The 20,539-nt window shown below is 44.9% G+C and overlaps 1 pseudogene; it reads left to right on the top strand.

Moving 5' to 3' along the window:
- Positions 1–11,594, top strand: part of LOC100943492 — a 32,216-nt pseudogene extending 20,622 nt beyond the window's left edge.
- The last annotated feature ends 8,945 nt before the right edge of the window (positions 11,595–20,539 follow it).

The raw sequence follows: 20,539 nt of genomic DNA, 5'->3' as shown, positions 1-20,539 counted from the left end.
AGGCCTGGCATACTTTAATTCTCTATGATTGCCATGTTGGAATTGCTTTGTTTGTTTGTTTGTTTTTTGTTTTTGTTTCATTTTGTTTTTGCAACTTCTCTCATTTATTTTTAGTACAAAATATTTAGGAGGTACAATTTTCTTTTTTTTTTTTGTTGTTTTTTTTTTTTTGCAGTTTTTGGCTGGGGCTGGGTTTGAACCCGCCACTTCCAGCATATGGAGCCAGTGCCCTACTCCTTTGAGCCACAGGCACCACCCAGAAAGCCCTGTTTTAAAGAAACTGGATTAACAATCAGATGCATTGAATAAAATTATGAAAATTTACATTATAGGAGGACTAACTGTGAAGCACCCACCAAAAAAGAAAATTCCTTGTGCGTTTAAATTAAAATAAGATGGTAGCCGGGCGCAGTGGCTCATGCCTGTAATCCCAGCACTTAGGAGGCTGAGGCGAGTGGATTGCTTGAGCTCACAGGGTTGAGATCAGCCTGAGCTAGAGCAAGACCTCATCTCTGAATCGTAAGAGAACCTCAGCATTGTGTGGGATAAGAGGATGTGTTAGTATTTCAGGGTTCTAAATTTGGTTGGCCCCCAAACCCAGTGGTTAGGGCACTGGCCACATGCACCGAGGCTGGCGAGTTTGAACCTAACCTGGGCCTGCTAAAGAACAATGACAACAATAACAAAAAAACCAACCAGGCATTATGGCAGACTGTAGTCCCAGCTATTGGGAGGCTGAGGCAAGAGAATTGCTTAGCTCAATAGTTTGAGTTTTCTGTGAGCTGTGATGCCACAGCACTCTACCAAGGGTGACATGGTAAGACTCTGTCTCAAAGAAAAAAAAACAAAAAAAATATGGTATGTAAAGTTGACTCAGCTGGAATTTTCAGGAGCACATTGCTGAGGAAAAGGGAGAGGCACAAATATGCTTCACTCCCGCCCCAGCCTGGAGTGGCCAAGGACAGTCCTTAGAAACTGATTTAGGACAGGGGAGCCTTTTTGCTATCATATTGTTTTAACCTCTATTACTATCATTTAGTTTTTATATTTATTTATTGATTGATTGATTCGGAGTCTCACAATGTTGTCCTTGGCAGAGTGTCGTGGCATCAAAGCTCACAGAAAACTCAAATTCTTGGGCTTCAGCGATTCTCCTGCCTTAGCCTCCCAAATAGCTAGGACTACAGGCACCTGCCACAATGCCTGGCTATTCTTTGGCTGCAGTTATCATTGCTGCTTGGCAGGCCCAGGTCGGATTTAAACCTGCCAGCTCCAGTGTACGTGGCTGGCACTCCTGCCACTGAGCTATAGGCACCAAGCCTCATTTATTTATTTAGATGATAATGGCTAATATTTTTGCGTGTGTGCTGTGTAGCTAGACCTTGTGTTAACCACAGTAACTCTTATTAGGTATTTTTCTAAGCTTCATTTTACAGAAGAGGAAATGTAGGTTTGACTACTGGTCTCAAGGTCACACAGCTGTTTAATCCTAACGTTGGGATTTGCCTTCAAGAGTATCTGACCCCAAACTATTGACTTTTAGCCTATAGGTCAGGACGTCTCTGATCATGTACTTGACATTCTTCTGGATAGGAATCTGTAGCAAACCTATTAGTTTTGTAAAATCTTAGTGATTTGAGCACATTACAAAGTGGTCACTTGATAGCATTTTACAATAGAATTGAAAACTTTTTTCTTAGTTCCTTTTTGCACATCAGTGTTTACTATACAAGAGGGAGGTCCTGGGGAAACCTCAGCTTCTTACAGCTCTGGCCTGAAGACAGTCATGGGACAACATTCTGACTCAGTCTTCGGTGGTACGTGTTGGGGCTGATGTTGGTGTGAACACGACATTATTCCACTGTGGAGGCCGAGGACTACCACCTGCTTCCGCCTCTCAGGAGGTGTTATCTTCCTTGCTCTGAATGACTTTTAGAAAAAAGGATTCTTGAACGCTCTCTAAGAAGTTACTCTAGAACCGTAGAAGTATCACAGACAGAAAAAAAAAAAAAGTAAGGTATAACAATAAAAAGAACATCCTGAATTTCTTCCAGGCAGGACTGGGGAGAGGATCCTTGACATCTGTAGAGAGGAGAAAAAGGAGAATTGCCACTTGCAATGACTGTCATGACTCCAAGGGAATGCCACAGACCTGTCTCCTCTTGAGCTTTTGGGAGACCAAAAGGAGATGACTGTCTAAGTCTTGTTTCTGGACAGCATCTGTTTTCAGTGGAACCCCAGGCTGGTAGTGAATGATCCCACTGAGAAGGTTGAGACAGCCCTCCTCACCTGAGTACGGGACACTGGCCACCACAGGGGTGAGGACCCCAACACCTGGACTGACACAGGCTACACCACCAGCAGCTTGATGCCACGCCCAACCAATGAGCCAGGCAGCCAGAGAGGTACAGCCACATCAAGGGCAAGATAACCTTGAACTTGGCACTTGAGAGACTCTGACCAAGCCTAAGCACAGCCTATTGTCTATGAATGCTGCTGCCTCCCTGGTGTTGTAGCAGACGCCCCAGCCCAAGGGAGGGGTGAGACTGTGAGGGCGCAGCTGAACAGTAATACTCCCTCACCATGCAGGCATGAGTGAGGAAGGATAATTGCCTGTGCTCCTAACTTCCATCGTAAAAAGTCCTCCTAATTGTTTCTCTCCCCTGTTATCAGAGTAATATGCGCTGGTGGTGAAGAAAAGAAAGGAGAAAAGAAAGAGAAGAAGAAAAGTATTAAAGAAAAGAAGGGCAAGCGAGAAGCCTGGAGGAGCTGCAGCTGTGTGCGCCTCAGTATTGAGAGGCCCCCAGCTGACATTAGAGTAAGGACTCCATTCCCCAAATAGCCAACCCCCCTGTAAGCAGCCCCCTTACAGGATTCTGCCTTCACAATGCTTCTTTCTTTCCGGGTATACTTATTCATCTTAGTTTCCCCCAGAAAATATCCCTGCTGTGAGGGATTTAGAAGTGTGGTATTGATGAAAATATTTCAAATTGTATATGAAAACACTACACTGTACCCCCTGTTTGCATTAATGTACACAGCTATCATTTAATTAAAAAAAAAAAAAAGAAGCATGGTTATTTAGGCAGGAAACAATTCCATACAAGTCAGTATAACCAGTGAAGAATGATACAGTAAAAACAGCATCCTGTGAGGATATAGAAGGAGATTGAAGAGAAGAAATTCATATCCTGGAAATAGAAGATGGAAAGGACGCCGTGGTGAAGGGCGTGTTTAAGGTTGAAAGTCAAGTCCCAACATCATATGCTGCTTTGATATCTGACACCAGAGGGGCCTCAGCTGGCCTGATCACAGGTGCCCCTCCCGACCCAGTTCCCTGCCAGCCTGTGGAATTACTTAAACAAGCCAATGTCATCCATCTGTGGCAGCCAGGGACACCCCCCTCTTGATGTTCCACGGCTTGCCTCCCACAGCCCTACTGTCCTCTCTGTCCCCACGTGCATCTCCTCTGCGGCCTCCTCCTCCGCGACCTCCTCCTCCTCTGGGCTGTGAGTGTCTGTGACTAATAGGCGGCTGTGGGTCTCGTCTGTCCCGTGTCGGGTGTTATGAGTTCAGCCATCCTCACAACCCTAGGGCGGAACCCCGTCTGTCACCAGCGGGGGCCAAGAGGAGGTGATTAAAACAGGGTGGAGTGCTGTGTGAGCAGCCGGGCCTCGCTCCCCCAAGGAGCCGCGTGGCCTGGGGCGTAGCTCCATCTCTGCGGCCTTCACCGTCGCGTCTTCCCGGCACAAAACGAAACCGGGTAGCCCCGGCTGAGCCGCGTCTGTCCGCCTGACTTCCCCCCATCTTCTCCTTTGTTGAGTAGATGTCAACCACCCAGGGCTTTCATTTCAGGGGTTCTCTGCCGTGTGAGAGGAGCTACCCTCCCCAGTGGAGCTGCAGGGCCACAGGTGGGCAGCTGGAAGGGGCAGGGGACGCAGCTGGGCTTCAGGGCCCGGGGAACACGGGGATGCGGGAGACCAGGGAGGATGGGAGCTCATTATCTTCCCGTTTCTTTGTTAGTTAGGTTTTTCCACATTAAATGTGTAAAAGGGCATGATCACAAGCATACTTTTGAGTTCGAGGCATATTTGAGTTAATTCAGAACAGGCTTTTTATATCCAAAGGGGTAAATAAAATGAAAGGCTAGGAAAACAAGCTACTGAGATTATCTTCCCTTCAGGAACCAGAGGAATGAGAGTAAATAACTTCATTAAAGAAGAAAGTGTCCTCAGCTGTGTAGGGGCCATCATTCCTATCTGTCCTTTGAAGACCTTTGTTTAATAATAGCACCACTTCATACTTTTTCTTGAGGGGGGTGTCTCTCTTAGTTCCCAGTAATTCCAGTAGGGAGCATCAACTTAATATGTGTTGAGGACAGGAGGAGGTGGTGCGGACATTATTATTCTCAGACAGCAAATAAGTCAATCATATAACCAGATGGGAGGAAAGCTCCTATTCCTCATTGCCCTCACACCACAAGGGATCCAAGTAGTGACAAACCTTTCTCAGCCAGCCTGCCATCTCTGTTTAGACAATGCTGATCCCCGCTGCCCTCAGACACGCAGTGACAGAGACCAAAGGCTGCTGGTACCCAGGCCAGGTCTCAAAGACGGAAGGTACCTTGGAAAGGGTCATAGGTCCAAAAGATGGTCCAGATGGGCAACCCAGAAACTCTGGTCGGGCCAAGGGGAGGAGTGCTTGCTTACCAGTCTGACAAAGAGTGTCACAAAAAGCAGACTTCCTATTGGTTATCCCTAGGGTGACCAGATTTTAACATTTGTAAAGCGGGACCACATGGCTGGGGGTGGGTGGGGGGAGGGCGGGGAGTTGGGCCTGACAACAATGCAAACTTTGATAAGCAGTTCTGGATAATCACTTCTCAACAATTATTTGTTATTATTACAGTTTAACATTATAAAATTAACAAAAATAATATAAAACTCATATTCTGGCGAAATAGCCACCTGGCAGCCGAAAACCGTATATTCCCTTCCTGTTCTCCCGCCCGTTCATGCAGTCTTTCCAAAAATCGGGACTTTTTTAAAACACCGTGGGATGCAGGACAAATTGTTGAAAAGTGGGACTGTCCCACCAAAAGCGGGATGTCTGGTCCCTCTAGTTATCCCACACTGAGATCTATAATTGCCAAGTGGCAGGGATGTGTGTTAACTGTCCACTTTGACGGTGCACCTTACCCCAACCTGCTATGTTTTAACATCCCAGCCACAGAGATTCACTTTACAATCACTGTCAGCCAAGCAACAGCCCTGAAAAAAAAAAAGATAAGACCAGATGCGCTTGGATGATTTTAGCAATGTGTATTCTGCTATCAGGTGTGCCTCTGTGAAATCATTAATTCAGGGTAATAAGCATGCTGCCGAGGTGTGCTCACTTTCATTAGAATCAATCTCTAGACAATTCATCTTTCTTTCTTTCTTTTTTTAGATAGAGTCTCACTATGTCACCCTTGGTAGAGTGCTGTAGTGTCACAGCTCACAGCAACCTTAAACTCTTGTTTTCTAAAACTGGCCAAGAAATGTGAACTCCCCACCTTTGTAAGATCATACATCTGGTTATTCTTCTGAACGCAGTCTTCATTCACCTTGCAGTGGAACAATGTCTTTTTCTTTGTATCTTTATCATTACTTAATATTTATTATATTTATGATCATGATTCTAATTCACACGCATTATTTACATTTTGCAAAATAAAGTATAAAGAAAATTAATGTATTTGTTTTGTATCTGTTGATATGGTGAATCACGTTTGTTGTTTTGCATATGTTAACCATCCTTGCACCCCTGGGATGAAGATGGCTTGGTCATGATGGATTATCTCTTTGATGTGCTGCTATATTTGGGTATTTTTTTGTTTTGTTTTAATTTTAACTGTATTCAAAATAATATGAGGATACAATATTTAGGTTACATTGTTTTCACTTCCAGGGTAAAGTTCCATTTGTGGAAGACCTCACCCAGGGGGCGTGTTGTGCACCCTCACAATGTGCATATTAGGTGAGATTCACCCTCCCTCCCCCCCATCATATGTCCTCCTCCTCCCTACTGCCCTCTACCCCAGAAATGGACTATAATAGTGTTTTATTGTTCTTAGGAACATATAATTGTTTATATATTGATTTATTATTAGTATGGAGTACATTGGATATTTATTTTTCCATTCTTGTGATATTTTACTAAGAAGAATGTATTTCACCTCCATCCAGGTAAATGGAAAGATGTAAAGTCTCCATTTTTAAATGGCTGCATAATATTCCATGGTATATACATATACCACAGTTTGTTGATGCATTCATGGGTCGATGGGCACTTAGGTTGCTTCCATGACTTAAAAATTATGAATCAAGCCACAGTAAACGTTCTAGTGCAAATGTCTTGTGGTAAAATATTTTTTTGTTTTTCTGGGTAAGTACCTAGTAATGGGATTGCAGACTCAAGATTTCAAACTCAAGCAATTCACATGGAAGATCTACTTTTAGATCTTTGAGGAGTCTCCATACTTCTCTCCTGTATTAGTTTGCAATCCCACCAGCAGCGTGGATGTGTTCCCTTCTCTCCACATCCACGCCAGCATCTGGTGTTTTGAGACTTTGTGATGTGGTGTGCTATTGTATTCCGTTTGCTCATGTTTTGTTGAGGATGTCTGCATCTATGTTCATAAGGGATACTGGTCTGTAGTTCTTTTTGTTGTTGTATACTTTCCTTGGTATCAGGGTGATACTGGCTTAATACAAAGAAAAATTAATATAAAAACAAACATACAACAGTCCTGAAATTGTGACCATTGCTGACACATAGATGGATTTGGTTGTTATTTGTGTCATGCTTGGAAAATTGCAAAGTAACACTAGATAGAGTTATTTAATTAAAAATAGAATTTGAACCAATTGTAGCGATTTATGTGTAGCTATTATTATTTTTGGTCACCTAGAACGTTCTCTGCTGTCTCCCTTCTTCTGGCTTGGGCCAGCAAATTAGAGAATCCCATTCCCCCAGAGTCTGAGCCAAGTGGGGCTAATAAAAACTGTCCCATGGGAATCAGTCATGTTTCTCTTCTCAGGGTGCTTGCTGCATTTAGATTGTATAGGTCTGAGGGTATCAGCAATCAAGAGAGAGACTGTCTTTCTGCAGAATAAAAACAAGAATATAGAGAGAAAGAGACAGGAGCAGAGACGCGTGGTGGTGCTAGGTCCTCTGCTCCATGAACTCTGGTTTTACAGAAGCTTTTTCTTTGATACTGAGTAGGAGCCAATGCCCTTTTGACCTAGTTTGAGTTGGGTATCTGCCACTTACAACCAAAAGCATCTCAAGTAACGTGGCCATTGTACCTGTTATAAAATGGCCCCTAAGCGGTATGTCAGGGAAGCCTGACTGTACCCTTGGTTTAATTATACACTGCATTTTCTCTCTGTTTCCAAAGGTTTTTGCTCACAAAATATGGTTGCTTTCGAATAACTAAAAAGATGCAAGGGTACTCTGCTTCTAGCCAGAATTCTTTCCATTTTACCACCACTTGGGATGGATGTCCTCATAGGCACATGTCATTTGCCTGCTCCCCACACACACACACGTCCATGCACAGCCCCCTCCCCCATACCAGGTCTACATCAAAGATTTCAAATTCAAGTAATTACAGGGGTAAAACAGGTAATGTGAAATGAAAGAGGGGATGTAGGTATTATGGTAACATGATAGGAGGTGGAGAATATGCTCTGTTGAAAGGCAGCTACACTCAAATTAAAACAACAGGAGCCCCACGTAAGTTGGAGCAAACACGCCTATGACCCACCCTGCAGGCTGCTGTGTTGCACCTTGCAGCCTAGAGTGCATCTGCTTGGCCATCTCACCTGGGCAGGAGTCACTTGGTCGTGAAGAACATGGTTCCACTCGACTTAGCTCAAGCAGAGGGCAGTTGCCCATAAGTGTTCAACAGGTAACTGCCTGAACAAAACCCCAACGTATTAATATAAGTAGGGCACGTGGGAACAGGAGTGGGGCACTGTCAGGAGCCAGGGACACTATTTCTGGGGATAGTCTCAGTACTGAACTTCAGAGTCTTGCAGGAAGGTTCACTAGTTTTGGGCCAGTGGGTGATTCCTTGCCTAACAGGTGTGCATGTTTGAGATGGGGCCAGATGGAGAGGGCCACCAGCGCTTACCTCTTCAGCAGAGGCTGTGGACAGGGACAGAGTGGGTGCTGGGCTGGGGCAGATGGCAACAATTGCCTCACACACGAGCCTGGCCACTGTGAACATTACCAACTCCAAGATTAGTTCAGATTCATGAGATTTATTAACTTTGCATATTAAAAAAATTGATGTGATAGAAGACGTGGGCATATGTGTGTGTGAATGTGTGTCTACAATTTGTTGTCAGCAAACATGATTTTGGACTTGAAACTGGGTCAGTTCTTACAGGGTCTTGTCGCTGGGTCCTGGATGACTGCGCATCTCTCTTCTTCAAACTCCTATCCCTCAGCCACAGTCCTACCTCAGTTCTGCATAGATTAGTATAACATTTATGGTTTCCTCTACTTTAGACAAGCCTTACTAGCATTTCCCAATTAAACTTCCCCGAGTGCCATTGTCACATCACTCTTCTGCAAAGCTGCTATGGCTTCCTACGGGTTTTTGTCCTGAAAAAATTAACTTCCTGACTCTTATGTCTGATTGTAAGAAAAATGGTTGAATACCAGCCTTGCAGGGCTATGGTCAGGGCTAGCAAAAATGTCCAAGAATGCTTGGAGTAGTACCTGGCAAAGTATAAAATAATTGCACAAAAAAATCAGTATTTGTGCCTCAGGCACCTGTACGTCATTTCTGACGTATACGTCTATACGTCATTTCCTGAACCTACGTCATTTCCACAGAGACCCCAAGCTCTTTAACAACACTCCCTCACTTTCCCTGTATCTTCCCAGCCTGGCTCCGGTCTGTGCTTGGTGAGGGTTGTGCAATGAAACAGGATGGTGACCCTGGCACCTGGGAGATGCCCCAGTAGGCCGATGCCCGTGTGCTTGGGGTGTTCTTCACGGCGCCTGGGGAGGCCCCTGGGGTGGAGCTGTGGTTCCCCTGTTCCTGCAGCTTTTCTCCTCCGCTTTTGCCATGGGCTGCGAGCTTTCCTGATCTCGGGCAGGGCCTGTCTGTGAGGCTTTCCATAGACTCGTGGCTCCAGGATGAGGACCCCATAACTCTCTTCCCCAAGACAGGGCGAGGAAACTGTGTGGTGAGATATTAAATAACCGTCTAGTAAACCACTGACAAGTCTGAGTTTGCATCAACAAATCTCAATCTTGGTCTGGCTTCTTAGATCCCAGAATGTGTTCGCTGCCCTTCTTTGGTTACAAGGAGCAGAAGTGTACTCACTTGCCCTAAAAGGCCCATTGCCTTCAGGCTAAAACCTGAATTTCTTAGCGTGACATTCAACACTTTTCTAATCCAGCCTGTCTCATTGGTTTCATCTTCTCTTCTTCTCCTTTCTTTCTAACAGCGTGCAACTAACACACTTATGTGCACATGCGCACATACACCGTGTACGTAAATATCCTGGGCTCTAACCACGTGCAACTTTTTGTACTTTCCTGAGTTTATCCTATTCTCTCATGTTCGAAGGTCTTTCTAGAATACTTTCCCTTCTGACTTTAATCCACTCTTCAGGATTCAGGGCATTTTTTTTTTTTTTTAGAAAGAGGCTTTTGCTCTGTTGCCCACACTGGACTACAGAGGCATGATCATAGCTCACTGTAACCTGGAACTCCTAGGTTCTAGCAATCCTTCTGCCTCAGCCCCTCAAGTTGCTGGGTGTGAGACATCCTACCTGGCTAGATTCAGTGTGGTCTTTTAACAAAACCTTCCCTTGCCCTCCAGAGCTGACCTGGATGCCGTTTGTCACACACCCATGGAATGTGGACCTGCCCACCACACTCACCATACTGCTTTGTAGCTGTTGATGTGCTTGTTTATTTTCTTTGGATGGCAAACTCACCGGAGGCAGGGACTGTATTTCATTCACTCTGGTATTCTCACCTTTTATTGGAAGTCAAAAATTTTTTTGAATGAATGAATTTTCTCCCAAACTGGTTTCTGTTACAAAAGTGATGAAAGGAAATAAGAACGTGGGGCCCAAGCTGTAGAATTTTGGATCTCAGCTGGGCCCTTAACCTCTTTGGGACCCGTGCAGGTTATTGGCAGGAGGGACAGCTTGAAGTCCTGCTCTTTTAGCTTCGGGCTCACCAGGATTTGTGTCCACAAACGGCCACCCTTCAGAGGACCTAAACTGACCTGCCTGTCTCGGGACAGCAGGTCACCAGAGAGATGGAGCAAGAGTTTCCTCCTTCCTGAAAACCTCTGCACTGTAAGTTAGGGCTGTTCAGTAGCTGCTTCTCCTTAAGGTTTCATGCAATGGCGCCTTTATTCAGTTTATTTTCCCTAATTAGTCTTTAAAAATAGCAAGGTTTAAAAGTCTGCGATTTGGGGAGTAGACAAACGGACCCTGCCGACCTGTCTAGACAGGCCTTTACTACACCTCTCACTTTGACTGCTTTCCCCAGACTTTTACTCTGAAATCACTTTAGTTTAGACCTTTCATACTTGACTCCTTTTCTAGGTTAGGAATTTGCTTTTCATCAAAAATTAAGTGGTCCGAGACAAAGAGTGTCCTGGAGACTTTATTCTTTCTAATAATAATATAAAATTTTCCGAGCACACCGAGATAAATGGATCACCTCAAGAACTCTGGATAAGACCCAGCTAAACCCACTCACTGCCATCTCACCGGTTAATTCTTCTACTGCCAGAATGTGCTGACCTGGGGCCCAATTAAGTGATTTCAGTTGTTGATTCCAAACTCACTGTCTTTCAAGTTTAATACTGGTCCGCCTGGTCACCGTGGCCAGGAACTCTAAGTAGAAAAGAAAGACAAGGTGGGTTATTGGCCCCCACACACCCCTCAGAGGCAAAGCTTGCCTTTGATTGAGTTTTTACGTGGATGCTCTGTCCCCATTATGGTGTTCAATACCCCCTGCCCTGCATGCCAGAGCTGAGTTATTGGCAGGGAAGTGCTTACCGGCCTTCTGGGGATAAGCTTTTAATCACCCACAAAGAGCGGTTGGCCTTCTCTAAAAACACTTTCATAAAGTGAGATTGACCCTCTGTCGGCTCTGGCCTCATCAATCCCAAGTGTCCCTGCGCCGGGATGCAGTGGAGCCAAAAACGGAGGTCAAAAAGTCACCGAGGTTGGCCCATCCTGCCGCATGGCTTGTTTGGTATGGCCTTATTAAAATGTAGGTGAATGCTGGCGAGCGTCCTTCTGCTCTTATTAATATGGTCATGTCAGGTTTCATTCCTTTCTCCTCCGTCTGGTTTTGCCAAGACGGCTGTGCTGGAAGATGAACAGGCCCAACTCATGAGCAGAGCCGTCGGCTTAGAAGAGGGATTCCCGGTGTCCCAGACGATTAGTGCTGGTGATGCACATCAAGGGCTGGTTTGGGAGAGCATCTGGGAGCTGGCGCTGGTCGGGACGGTGGGGCATCAGCCCTGCCCCTTCCCTGCGCTCTTTGCAGACGGCGGCGGCTGAGCTCCGTGGCCGCTAGATGGCGCAGTGACACAGGCCGGCACCGCCGCACGCCTCGGCTCCGCCAGACCCTGGGCTCTATCTGCCCTGAGCAAAAGCTGGGGCCCAAGCAAAGCCGGGCGCGGAGGCTAAACTCACGGTACCTTATCTGCTACATCTATTTCTCCAAATCTCCTCATATGTGTTGTAAAAATTGTGTGGATTTTGTAAAACCCTGCACAGTACTGCTTAATGACAAGAAACCAAAGGAAAGCAAAAATGACCCCTGGTTACGGAGGAGCAATGCCATTTAAAGCTGATCTAACGATCTCTGTATTCTACTACATGTGGAAAATAACATGGCTTAAATAGCATTGAAGTTATGCCAGGTACTGTCTTCCTGTGCTTTATCTGCATGAATTCCTTTAACCCTGATAATCCTCACCTCTGAGGTAGGGGCTATTAAATACAAATTTTACAGCTAGGGAAGTTGCGGTATAGAGGAGTTAAGTTACTTACCCACCGTCACAGAGCTGGTAAGTGCTGGGGCTGATACTCAACCCTAGGGAGCGTGGCTCCAAAGTCCATCACTCAGTGACTGTTAAAATAGAAGTATGGAAGCTCTGCATGGGTGCAAAAGCTTTTATGCTTTCTCATGACAAAGGAAATTGCTTAAGTTCTAGACTCCTTCATCCCTAACAACCTCCCTACCCCCCACCCCCACTTAATATTGCTGCACGGGACAGTCCATGAGATATGTCAGTATTATCAGAATCCTCATGTTCAAGTTCTACAGCAAATACCATCATCCCATACAGGAATAATATACTGAGGGTATATGATTTTTTTGTTCTATTTTGAAGAACATTTTAAAATCTGATTTTCATTTTGTAGATAGGAAAATGAATGTGCTAAGTATTAATCAATTTAAGAAAATACAGTTATGGCTACAGAGCGCCTTCCAGTATCCATCCTTCCATTTATTGAGTGATGTTTGCAGGACATATGAGACGTGCGTGGCTCCGAGACAGCTCTGGGGGTTTTGCTGCCCCATACCACAGGATCCTTGGGCTGAGTCATGAGAGAGAAGCAGGGGTCACCTAGGCATATATGGGGGGGAAGTACAGGGTGTCAAAAATGGCCAGTGTTTGGAATGGCTGAGACAAGTGTGAAATATGACCCGGGCAAGGGTTAGTCACAAAGGTCTCCACTTTTTTTTTTTTTGCAGTTTTTGGCTGGGGCTGGGTTTGAACCCACAATCTCTGGCATATGGGGCCGGTGCCCTACTCCTTTGAGCCGCAGGCACCACCCAAGGTCTCCACTTTTTGAGTTTTCTTCTGTAGCTGATGGAAAGCCCTGACAGGCTTTCCAAGCAGGGAGTAAGATCATTAGATCTGTGTTTTAGGAAGGGGACTCTGCCCTGAAGGAGACTACACGTCAAGGGACAACAGCTAGACTGGACACAGAGTCCAGTTAAGAAGTTTTGCAATACAAGTACAAACTAAGACAATGAGGGTGGTGGGTATGAGCAGGATGGAGGGAGGAGTTTGGGGGAAATTTCAGAAATCCTATATATAGAACCTTTGTTTATAAACACATGTATGAATTACTTACAGCCAGCTTTATCTCACAAAGGATCTGGGGTAGAATTGCAGGATTTGATAACTGAATAAACACAAGGGCTGAGGGAAAAGAGAGTACCTGGTAAGACTCCCAGGCTCTGGCTTGGGTGATTAGGTAGAGGGTCTGCTCTTGATCAGTATGGAAAAGGAGCCAATGGTCAAGGGGAGATCCAAAGTTTAATTTCAAACTGTGAGCTAGAATTGTTGTGAATAATTAAGTGGCTCTAAGGATTTGCTTTTTTTTTTTTTTTTAGGTAAGGTTTTGCTCGGTCACCTAGGCTGGAGAGAAGTAGTATCATCATAGCTCAGCAACCTCAAATTTCTAGGCTTAAGTGATCTTCCTGCTTCAGCCTCCAAAGTAACTGTGACTATAGGTGTGTACCACCATGCCTACCTGATTTTTAAATTATTTTGTAGAGATGGGCTCTCCCTATGTTGCTGGTCTCAAATGCCAAGGCTCAAGTGATCTTCCCATTTCAGCCTCCTAGTGAGCTAGGATGCTAGGCCTGAGCTACCGTGCCTAGCCGGGGTCTGTCTTATGAGAAAAGTCAAGATTAGAGATGTAGACTTTGGAATTACCAGACTATTGATACAGACTGTGAGAGTGGATGTCATCACAGATGCTGATAAAACTATGAACCATTGAGTTGTTTCCAAATATTTGGTAATTTACTATCTCATAGATCTGACTGCATTTTTTCCCGCTTTTCATCAAAAGTTTTAATATTATACAGATGGCTTCAGTGAGTAAGAGAGGGTACAGTGTTTCTGGGATCCCTTTTGGTCTCCCTTTCCTTTTTCTTTTCCCTCAGCCCCATGTCCATCTGGTTATCTTCCCAAGATAAACCAGAGGCCGGTCTGCGGGGAAGGGGCCGTGAGAGCCTTGGCATTGCAGATTCTAGACTAGACTTCGCCCCCAGCCCCGAGTAGTGCTCTGGCTTTTTGAAGAACTGAAGAGAACATGTTTCACTGGCAGGTGAAGAAAGGGAAGGCCTCAGGCTTGTATTTATTTTAAAACTGTGTAAATGTTTAAAATATGATATGTAAACTTGGTGTCAGGCCACTTTTCACATTAAGAACCCTTGACAGTTAACCATTAGGTTTCTCTGGGGCGGAGGGAGCTCTCTGGGTGTTCTTTGAAAGAGGCCACTTTCTAAATGGGATGGGGTTTGCCCTCTGCTCTCAGCTTTGACAAAATGAAGGCATCGAAGGCAGCTGTTTCAGCATCTGTGCGAAACCTGAATAGGAGAGACCTTTTTCTTTCAACATCAAGGCTTTTGCCGTGGTGTCAACTCCCAAGTCCTTCTGGCTGATGACAACAAACCTTCATTTCTCCATCATACTGTGAGACCAACGATTGGCCACATCTCTGCTCCAGGCTGCAGGCCAACTCAGAGGCTGCCCTTTATGTCTTGTTGCATTTTCTCATTGTGGGACTCAGACTGCAGCCCAGCCCCACCTGCAGCCCCTGGGGAAAGCAGAGGCACAGGGGGCTGAGGCCAGCCGTGCACTCTCACCTCAGTCTGCCACTCATGCAGCCCTGTCATGCCCAATTACATCCCGTCAGCAGAAGCAAGTCACATGGCCAACCCCGAAGTCAGTGGAGGAGGACGTGTTACGGGGAAGGAGGAAGTAGACAATTGAGCACAGTCATCCTGTCTGCCGCAGTTAGTCATTCATTCTCAAGCATTAGCTGAGTGCCAAGTCTGTGCCAGCATTGTGCCAGAAATTGATCTATAGAGATAGATCTGTCCCCTGCCCTCGGGGAGCTTCCAATCCAGTATGGGACACAAATGATGGAACCAGTTCTGTGGAAGGCAGAGCCCAGTGCCAGACTCCAGACTCCTCTAAGGGGAGTGGAGGCAGCTTAGCAAGAATGACCACATGAGCTTGTAGTGCTACCATATCAAGGTCAGAGCAATATTCTTCCATTGATGGGATGGAGAGTGGTAGGGGATTCTGTTCCTGAAAATTCTGCACAGGCCACTGGCTTCTTGGGACTATTTATGGCCTTTTTTGCTGAAATAATGTCATGTCTAACATGTTACCTGCCTTGACATTCTTTATCCCACTTGCCACCTACAAACCCAGACTCCCTTCCCTTCCCAGTCTGCTCATGTCCCAAATCAGTTGTGACTTAAATAGATTCCGCGCTTATTCAGGGGATGAAGATCAAGTTACCTTTGGGCATTTGTCTCTCCATGACCGCTGCTCCAATCTTGAAAGCCAGATTCTTGCTGCATTCCTGAGCTTTCTCTATAACCTCTAAACTCTGCCCATACTGCTGTGACCCAAAGGACCCGGAGAAGCCAAGGCTTTTACCCAGTGATTTTCTTTATACACGTTGGCCCCCTAGTTCCAGTGCTCATAAACCCCTGTGCTCCCTCAACATCTCCCAGAAGGTCATCACTCACAAGGCCCTTCCCTATGTGCCTCTTCTCCCGGAGCCCTCTTGAACTTGGGAGTAAGAGATAGGGTGGCTTCCTATACCCTGGTGTGACAGCCTTTGCTTCTTTGCAAGGAGAAATCTTTGGTTACATATGTGTGGATGGCTCTCCTGATGTTTGAGGAAGTCCCTGGCAGAGGGTGACCCCTGCTCTGCTGTACCCTCCCTGCTGAATGCAACTAAACTGGCGCAAAGTTGTGAAGGATGGGTCCGTGCATCCTGCATGCTGATAGTGACCAAGAAGAGTCTGGCTTTGCAATATGGCAGGCCAACAGTTTCCATCAATGATGCATTCACATGGACCTTTTACATGAGTTCATGACATCAAGAATAGTGATCTTGGACTTAGGGGACCAAGGCCACAGGAGACTAGAAGTACACCCAGAAGTTCTAGAGACATTTACGCAGGGCTAGCTAAAGCTGAAAGCAAGCCAGACAAGCGGGGAAACGACTCAAGTGCCCTGTCTGCAAAGCCTTACCAAGATTTATTTGGAAAGTTATGGTCTATCCCCAAACGAATCTGCAGATTGCCTTGCTCTGATTACAAGAAGACTGTTGAGGTCTTTATGAACAGTCATCATTGGATTCCTTCTCTCCTTAAGGAGATTAATTAGGTAAATTTCATTACAGTAACACCAACTTTCTTGGAAAGAAACCATCCAACTTGAGAATGACTTTGAGTTTATATCTGGAAACCAGGCGATGTTAATGTTTACAGTGGAGAACGTGAAATGTTAGGTTTTAATAGATGTTGATGTCATTCTTGGCATGGTGAGAATGATATAAACTACTCTGTGAAGAGGTAACACGTTGTTAAATGTAACCAAAATGCAAAGAAAGAAGTGAAATGTACACACACGCTGTTCAACCCTGCCTCCCACTTACCCAGGCCGGATTCGCTGTCTGAGTCAAAACAGAAGACGACCACTGGTGTGCCCCCATCTGTCACCGATGTTGGATTGAGAGGTGGAGGACTCTGTTGCATTCTGTTTAGCAGTTTTATGTGCCAGAATTTTCAAAGGGGGCCCAGAATGGCCAAGGAAAGAGAGGCCAGGCTCAGTCCTTATTCTGTCACTACCTGTGTATCCACTCTGGGCTTCAGTTTCCCCACATATAAGGGGAGAAGTCTAGATTCACTGGCTTTCGGGAATCATTATAAAACTCTGTTGAGTGAATAATTTTTCTGACATTTGGGTTGATTGTCCAATATGCAGCTATTTGATACCATCCCCTATAGACCCCCAAGAGAATCTGATTCCTTGAACCCAAGGAGTCAGAACGGACCAGGTGGGACATTCAGATTGTGGCCGGCTTCAGTGACAGTCTAGTTCTGTCTTAAACTACTTCAGAGACAGAACTGTGTAAAAATTTGCTCTTAGCACTCCCTGCCCCTACCTTCCTATGACCTCCCCCTTACTTTATCAGTTTCCAAAGAGCATTACCCAGTGATACTGGTTCTCACATCACTGTGAGGAAGACAGGGCAAAAATCTCATATAGAGGGGCAGCGCCTGTGGCTCAAAGGAGTAGGGTGCTGGCTCCATAGGCCGGAGGTGGCAGGTTCAAACCCAACCCTGGCGAAAAAAAAAAAAAAACCCTGCAAAAAATCTCATATAGAGTTGCTAAGTGAAGTTGAAATGTGTTAAGTAAATTGACACGGTGTATAATTTCTCCCACAGTTCTGGGGAGAGAGGCATCTTCCCATGATTTCTCAGTGTCCCTAAAATTATTCCACACACAGCAGTCTCAGATCATTGGATCACTTTGGTAAGAGCTGGACAAGTTCCAGAACAACCTGTGTATCTCATTTCCACTAATAGTTAACATGCCTCTATGGGGCTTCAGAGTCCGGTTAAGCTTTTAGCAGTCCCCTAGACCACCATGGGACCTACTACTATGTAGGACTTGCCACTTAGGAAGTTAGAGGACATGTCTCTGGGGTCCTTCCTCCACTGCCCGTGACCTAAAATATTGCGCAGATGCAACCCAAAAGGACTCCAAGGTCCTCAGAACAGATTTGTGCAGGCCTGGGCAGTCCAGGAGGTCCTGGCACACTCTGGGAAATTTGGACCTTCCCATGTTGGATGTTGGCATTGTTTCACTGACTGCACACACCCTCAAAATCCTGTGCTCTCTTTTGGACTCAGCATCTTAAGAGTGATAGTCCATACTCCTTTATGGAAAGAAGTATGAGGAGTCCTCAAAGAATTAAAAGTAGATCTTCCATTTGACCCCCACAACCCCAAGGCTAGGTATCTACCCAAGGGAAAAAAGTCACTTTACCAGAAGGCCATGTGCACTGGAATGTTTGTAGCAGCCCAATTTACACTTGCAAAGGCGTGGAAACAACCCAAGTGCCCTTCAACATGTGAATGGATTGATAAACTGTGGTATATTCAGCCATAAAATAGATGGGGATTTTGTATCTTTTGTCATAATTTGGATGGATTTAGGGAACACGCTCCAAAAACGAGCATCATTAATACTCAATACTAATTTGAAACTTGTAGATTAACAACAACCCATTCACATGAGAGAAAATCTCAATTAAGTCCCAGGTGTGGGGGTGAGGGGATTGGCAGGAACCCTCCCTGCAGGAACAATGTGCCAGTGCCTGGCACATTTCCTAGGTGAAGGACACAACCACAACTTAGATTTCACCTTAAAATTTGTAGGTACCCTCATAGTAATTAGAAATAAAAATGAATTAATTTTAAAAAACGACGTGGAAACTCAGAGGTGAGCTGCAAAGACGATGAATAAATTGACGAATGTGATTTTCGTACGGAGATGGGAAAACTGGGATGAGTTCACTGTGGGGAGAAATAGTCCAGGCGAGACTGGTATAATCTTCAAACACATGGAAATTACTTTACAAAGACAGAAGCCCATTTGCTCTCCACGGAGGGAGTTAGAAGGAGAGGAGGCCCGTACCACCTCTAGGAATCCCACCCTGCCAGCCAGGGGGGCTAAACCCCACAATGAGTGTAAGGAAGGTCCAGTGGGGATCTCAAGTTGAATTCCCCGACAGTAGGAGAGGGGCTAGATCAAACATACCTATCAGCACTCACTCTGGCAGTTCTAACTTTCCACTGAAGACCATGTGAAGTCTACCCACAGATTCATGGGAAACAGTGGGGAAAGAAGATCAGAGGAGGGATCGGTGCCTATAGCTCAATGGTTAGGATGCCGGCCACATGCACTGGGGCTGGTGGGTTCAACCCAGGCTTGGGCCTGCTAAACAATCACAACAACAACAACAATGAAATAGCTGGGTGTTGTGGTGGGCAACTGCAGCCTCACCTACTTGGGAGACTGAAGCAAGAGAACCACTTAAGCTCAGAAGTTTGAGGTTGCTGTGAGCTATGACACCACAGTACTGTAACGAGGGCGACATAGTAAGACTCTGTCTCAAAAAAAAGAAAAGAAAAGAAAATCAGAGGAGATGGAAAATTATTTTAACTTTCAGCTCTAGAAGAGCAAGCATGAGAGCTGGGTACAGGGCCCGCGCATTGGAGCACGTGGACGCCCAGATTTGCTTCCCTCGACTGTTTCTGAAACTATTTACAAGATTGAATTAGCTATTTTTTTAAGTTTCCAGGATCCTGGGATCATATGAGTGTTCTTTAAAAAGACTATTTTAAAGGTGTCTATAAACTATAGAAACATCTCACTCTGTCCATTCTGTTGGCCGCTTTAGAAATGGAAAAAAAAAAAAAGAAGAAACTAGACTGTTTTAGTGTCAAAGGTCTAAGGCAACGGTGAGGTTTGATTTTGCTGTGAGTTGCCTGACTTGCACAAGGATAGCTGGGTCTCGTCTGTGTGTGTGTCTGTGTGTGAATCAGTGATTGTCAACTGGTGTGCCATGAGAGGATCTTAGGTGTGCTATGGGAATGTGTAAAGAGCATTAATTAAATCATTCTCGAAAGAAGTTGAAAGTACAGTAAGTATATTCTTTCTTTTACTCTTTTTTTTTTTTTGATCCCCAGAATTTAAGTGTGCCATGGAAGTTTGACCATAGGCTCAAGTGTGCTGTGATATAAAAATGGTAGAAAAACACTGGTGTCAGTGATCAATGGGACCGCTGTGAACTGTGTTTCTCGTTGTAGCACTGGCTCTGAGAACTCACGTGTGACACACAGCAGCGTTCTGCGGAAGAGTGGGCAGTGGGCCAGAGAGAGCCCTTTGTGTTCCTGTCTGCCTCCATCACTAGGGACTGTGTGACCGTAGGCAAACCACTTAACTTTCAGAGTTCTGGTTTAACCTAGCTGTACGATGGTGTGATTAGCATAGACCAATGTTTTCTACATGTCAAGCAGTTGTCACTAAAGTCACATCTTTACCCTCCAAACAGCACTAGTACTTTTATATTAATGTCTTTTTAAAATTAACTCATTTTTGAATTATATACAGTTATTTAAAAGGTAATTTTATATCTTATTAATATAAGGAATGCTACACTACTTGCCATAAGTAGAAAGTAAATGCAAAAGTAAATAGGATGGAAATAAAACGATGTTATTAAATTCTGGCGGTAACTGATGCTTGCCAAAGATTCTGAGCCTGAGGCTTGAGCTCTCTTTATTAAAAAAGGAGATTAGCAAGTGTTAGAAAAGTGTTAAAGATATATTAGTCCCAAACTGGTACTTTCTCTTTGACATAATCAAGAGGGTTGAAAGAAACTTGAAAGGCCGGGTAACTCTTTTTTAAGAAAACTGTTTGAGTTGATGTGATTTCAAAATTATAGAGAAGTTATAAGGGCAATACAGAAGAACTTCAGTAGACCTTTTGTCTGGATTTGCCAGTTTTGAACACTGACCATGTTTTTTGCTGACCTCCTGGGTAGGTTGCCCTTAATACCCCAGTGTGTATTTCCTACGAACAAGGATTTTTTTCTTTTTC

The sequence above is a fragment of the Otolemur garnettii genome, unplaced genomic scaffold (assembly GCF_000181295.1).
Source record: "Otolemur garnettii isolate 467f Iridium unplaced genomic scaffold, OtoGar3 scaffold00163, whole genome shotgun sequence".
NCBI lineage: Eukaryota > Metazoa > Chordata > Mammalia > Primates > Galagidae > Otolemur > Otolemur garnettii.
The sequence above is the reverse complement of the archived record's forward strand: the minus strand, read 5'-3'. Positions and strand labels throughout refer to the sequence as shown.